This window comes from Schistocerca nitens, chromosome 7 (assembly GCF_023898315.1).
Source record: "Schistocerca nitens isolate TAMUIC-IGC-003100 chromosome 7, iqSchNite1.1, whole genome shotgun sequence".
Classification (NCBI taxonomy): Eukaryota; Metazoa; Arthropoda; class Insecta; order Orthoptera; family Acrididae; genus Schistocerca; species Schistocerca nitens.
In genome coordinates, this window is record NC_064620.1 from 23779866 (window position 1) to 23785526 (window position 5661).

At 43.5% G+C, this 5661-nt stretch overlaps 1 pseudogene; it reads right to left on the minus strand.

Moving 5' to 3' along the window:
- Positions 1-372: 372 nt before the first annotated feature.
- On the minus strand, positions 373-490 carry LOC126195888 (5S ribosomal RNA; annotated as a pseudogene).
- Positions 491-5661: the final 5171 nt, after the last annotated feature.

The window sequence follows — 5661 nt, forward strand, 5'->3', positions numbered from 1 at the left end:
TAGTAGATGGGAGGAATACTAAGGACAACAATAATTGTCTATAGGTTACCTGTCGCTTTACACACTGTCATTCAGTTTCTAGTTCACCGCTTCCGGTTTTTAGTGGAATCTGGTAAGATACTGATTGCAAAGACAAAGAAATCAGTCATTACGACTACTACCACTCCGTCCGAACAGGCCTTGTAAGGGCCAAGGTTGCCGACCGGCCGCCGTGTCATCCTCAGTCCACAGGCGTAACCGGAGGCGGATATGAAGTGGCATGTGGCCAGCACACCGCTCTCCTGGCCGTATGTCAGTTTGCGAGACCGAGCCGCCACTTCTCAATCAAGTAGCTCCTCAGTTTGCCTCACAAGGGCTGAGTGCACGCAGCTTTGCCAACAGCGCTCGGCACACCGGATGGTCACCCATCCAAGTGCTAGCCCAGCCCGACAGCGCTTAACTTCTGTGATCTCACGGGAACCTGTGTTACCACTGAGGTAAGGCCGTTGGCAGTCGTTAATACGTGACACTCAGTTGGTATGCAGCACGCCTAACGTACAGGTAACGCGAGTACGACTTTAACTGATCAAAGCTACTAAGAAAACTACCGTAGACTTCGCTCACTGCCGGCCGCGGTGGTCTAGCGGTTCTAGGCGCTCAGTCAGGAACCGCGCGACTGCTACGGTCGCAGGTTCTAATCCTGCCTCGGGCATGGATGTGTGTGATGTCCTTAGGTTAGTTAGGTTTAAGTAGTTCTAAGTTCTAGGGGACTTATGACCACAGATGTTGAGTCCCATAGTGCTCAGAGCCATTTGAACCATTTTGAACTTCGCTCACTTACAGTAGCGCACGGTAGATTTAGAACTCCTGTTGTAATAATAAAGGAGGAAAAAATGTTACAACAACATTGGTTGTAGTAAGGCGAAGTCTAATTCACGGATAAACATGCGTTGTAGCCAAAATTACAGTCCCTACCGATCAGCAGAGCCCTTTAAGAGGCAGAGCACTGCTAAGATGGCCGCAGAAGGCTGAACAGCCGGGCGGCCGCACCTCGTTACTAAAATATCGTGTTCTTCCGCTGGTATCGGATTTACTGTCTGGGGCTTTCCTCCTCGCTCCGGAAGCTCCACACAGCGAAACGCAGCCACCGCTATTCATCCGAGCAGGAAGGCAGGTAGAAGAGAAAGAGGCAGGTCCCCTTACGTGCTGGAGGACCGCTGGCGTATCCGCATTCGGCGTTAATTAAGCACTGAATGGTACTTCACGATCCGTTAATGAATGGAGAGCGAGAGAGTCAGAGAGAAACGGAAAAGAAGCTTATGTAACGACGTAATTTACCGGAATGGAGAGTCATTGCTACCTGAGAACTTACTAATCTAGTAACGCAGAGGCGACGTAATACGAATATTGAAGTGTTGTGGCTCGGCGCGTTCTCATCCGGCGTTGTTGATGAACGCTGAATGAACCCACAAATGGACAATGTTCCATGCGCAGCACATTAACACAAGGCTTATGTAACTGTGTTGTTTCCTTGCAGATGGCGAGCATCAAACTGCTATTGAAATATTGAATTGAATCATTACCAGTAGGGCCTACAAGTTAATTTTGTACTTTTCAGTATAATCCAGTCTATGTGCAGCCGCATCCGTGATTGTTAATTAGAAGGTCACCAGCCATTTTGAGGGAGAGCTTCGCTAACAGGCCGCATAGACATGTTAAGAAAACAGATGAAACAGTTACGCGGAACTGCATCCACAAGGTACTCTATTACGCTTCGAACTTATCAGAGTACAGCTGATGATCAATCTCGTGAAGAAAATAGTCTATCTTACGGAAACAGCTGTTACATTTCTGTCGTATACTTTTAGTTCACGCAGTAACAGCTCTTATTTCTAATTTTTCGTACTAATTACAACTGCTCCTTAGTCGCATTTCCAAATGTGTACTCACGTACTGCCATAAGGTGCAGAGCTGAATACTGGTAACTTTAGCAATTCTTGTACTCTTGACGAACTTTCAGTTTCTATGTCTTAAGCCTTTTCCCCTCTATCCATCTCCATGTAAGAGTAGCATCCAACACCCTTTACAATGTAGAGGGTCGTCCATTGATCGTGACCGAGCCAAATATCTCACGAAATAAGCGTCAAGCGAAAAAAAAAACTACAAAGAAGGAAACTTGTGTAGCTTGACGAAGGAAACCAGATGGCGCTATGGTTGGCCCGCTAGATGGCACTGCCATAGGTCAAAAGGATATCAACAGCGTTTTTTTTTAATAGGAACCCCCATTTTTATTACATTTTCATGTAGTACGTGAAGGACATGAATGCTTTAGTTGGACCACTTTTTTCGCTTTGTGACAGATGGCGCTGTAATAGTCACAAACATATGGCTCACAATTTTAGACGAACAGTTGGTAAAAGGTAGGTTCTGCAAATTAATATACAGAACGTAGGTACGTTTGAATATTGTATTTCTGTTGTTCCAGTGTGATACATGCACCTTTTTCAACCTATCTTTTCTGAGAACGCATGCTGTTACAGCGTGATTATATGTCAGTACCACATTAATGCAATAAATGCTCAAAATGATGTCCGTCAACCTCAATGCATTTCACAATACGTGTAACGACATTCCTTTCAGCGGCGAGTAGTTGGCCTTCCGTAATGTTCGCACATGCATTGACAATGCGCTGACGTATGTTGTCCGGCGTTGTCTGTGGATCACGGTAGCAAATATCCTTCAACTATCCGCACAGAAAGAAATCCGGGGACGTCAGATCCGGTGAACGTGCTGGCCATGGTATGGTGCTTCGACGACCAATCCACCTGTCATGAAATATGCTACTGAATACCGCTCCAATCGCACGCCAGCTATGTGCCGGACATCAATCATGTTGGAAGTACATCGCCATTCTGTCATGCACTGAAACATCTTGTAGTAACATCGGTAGAACATTACGTAGGAAATCAGCATACATTGGCCCATTTAGATTTCCATCGATAAAACTGAGGCCAATTATCCTTCCTCCCATAATGTCGCACCATACATCAACCAGCCAAGGTCCCTGATGTTCCACTTGTCGCACACATCGTGGATTTTCCGTTGGCCAGTAGTGCATACTATGCTGGTTTGCGTTACCGCTGTTGGTGAATGACGCTTCGTCGCTAAATAGAACACGTGCAAAAAATCTGTCTTCGTCCGTAGTTTCTCTTGTGCCCAGTGGCAGAACTGTACAAGAAGTTCAGAGTCGTCGCCATGAAATTCTTGGTGCATAGAAATATGGTACGGGTGCAATGGACGATTAATGTAGCATTCTCAATACCGAAGTTTTTTGAGATTCACGATTCTCGGGCAATTTGTCTGCTACTGAAGTACGGATTAGCCGCGACAGCAGCTAAAACACCTACTTGGGCATTATGATTGTTGCAGGTCGTGATTGACGTTTCACATGTGACTGAGCGCTTCCTGTTTCATTAAATAACGTATTTATCCGGCGAACGGTCCGGACACTTGGATGATGTCGTCCAGGATACCGACTAGCATACATAGCACACGCCCGTTGGGCATTTTGAACACAATACCCATACAGCAACACGATATCGACCATTTCCGCAATTGGTAGACGGTCCATTTTAACACGGGTAATGTATCACGAAGCAAATACCGTCCGTACTAGCGTTACGTGTGTTCACGTACTTATACGTTTGTGACTATTACAGCGCCATCTATCACAAAGCGAAAAAAGTGGTCCAACTAAAACATTCATATTTGCTTACGTACTAAACGAATATGTAATAAAAATTAAAAAAAAAAACGCAGTTGATATCCGTTTGACCTATGGCAGCGCCATCTAGCCGGCCAAAAATAGTGCCATCTGGTTTCTCCCTTCAAGCTAGACGAGATTCGTTCTTTCTAGTTTTTTCGTTTGATACTTATTTCGTGAGATATTTAGCCCGGTCACTATCAATGGATCACCTTTTATATTTACATATATAAGAAGAAGAAGACGCGAAAGAATTATCCAGATGGGACGGAAATCGGTATATGAGGACTACATGTGCGGAAGACAAACAAAGTATCATAATTTCAGAAAAATGGTCGACTTCTTCAAGAGGAAGAGCTTCAAAAATTGTGGACGTCAATAACGAGTTCGTTCACCTTAGGCCCTTGTACAAGCAGTATATCGGCTTGGCTGTGTTTGACGGTATTATTGAACGTCTTTCTGTCCAACTGGAGCTTTACATCATCAAAACCCACAACTGATTGGAGGGAGTGGGTTGAACGTGTTCCCCAATATAGGGTTTGGCAAATACGAAGACATGCAATAGAAGCTCTCGCTGTGTGGAGGTGGGCATTATCGTGCTGAAATGTACACCCAAGATAGCTTGCCATCAAGAGAAACAAAATGAGGCGTAGAATATCGTCGCTGGTCATCAGCGTTCAGTTCGAAGCGGGACTCATTGCTGAAGACCCACTCCTGTCAATTCGATTAAAGGCAAATCGCGATGAGGTACCTACTTGAAACTTGACTGTCGCCTGCCAATACGGCCTGACAATCAGGATTGATTTTCTTGGGTTTCATTTCTCCTCACAGCCTCACCCTTACAGCACAATAGTACGTAGACGATAGTCTTCGTGCTTTCCAAATCCTACCTTGGCCAGAAAGGTCTCCGGATCTGTCCCCAGCTGAGAACGTTTGGAGTATTATGGGTAGGTCCCTCCAACCATGGCAACATTTTGACCATCTAACGCTCCTGTTGGACAGAATTTTGTTCGCTATCACTGAGGAGGACATACAACAACTCTATCAGGGCCAAGCAGGATAGCTGCTGGAATAGGGATCAGAGGTGGACGAACGCGTTATTGACTGGATCAATTACTGAAGACCTTTCCCTTCAATAAATCATTTCTGAAGTAGTTATAATTTCGTTGCCTGTATGTGTAATCACATCTGCCGATTTCTGTCCCACTCAGATAATTCCTTCGCATCGTGTAGATTCTTTTTATGTCTACAGTGCATTCAGGGCTGCATATAATCGTAAATCGTAAAAGAATTACACATCGTAATAAATGAAAAGCAGCAGTTTGCTTTTGATCTATAATATTACTTTTATTATATTAACCGGTTTTCAGCTTACAAGGCCATCTTCCGACATTTACTGAGTATTGTTACCAAAGAAGTCACAATGTTTGCAAACAACATTGGAAGAGAAGTAACACGTTTAGACTGAAGCAGAAACATACAGTAAGTAACATCTCTGACGGTGAGGCGGTAATGCAATGAAAATGTAAAAAAATTGAACAGTAAATAAATGAAAATGGAATAGACCGGAAAAACTTTAACACAAATTATTAACAGCATGCCTACATAAAAGGTTCTGTTAATAAACAAAACTAATAAAATAAAGAAAAGTTAGTAGTTGACAAGGCTGCATCAGGAGGTGTAAAACTTGGAGAGTGATACACAAACCAATTAAAACTAGAAACAGCTATCAATGTAACTACAGAACAGATAATGAACTTAAGCAATATCAGTAAGGTAAATAGAAATAAATAAATGCAGCAAAATGGAGGTGTTTGAGGGAACATAGAGTAAATGCAATCTTTGAGAGTGTCGTGGTACTGCATTTTAACGTTAACATTAAATTCAAAACAGTGGCTATGTACAGTTAGCATTAAATA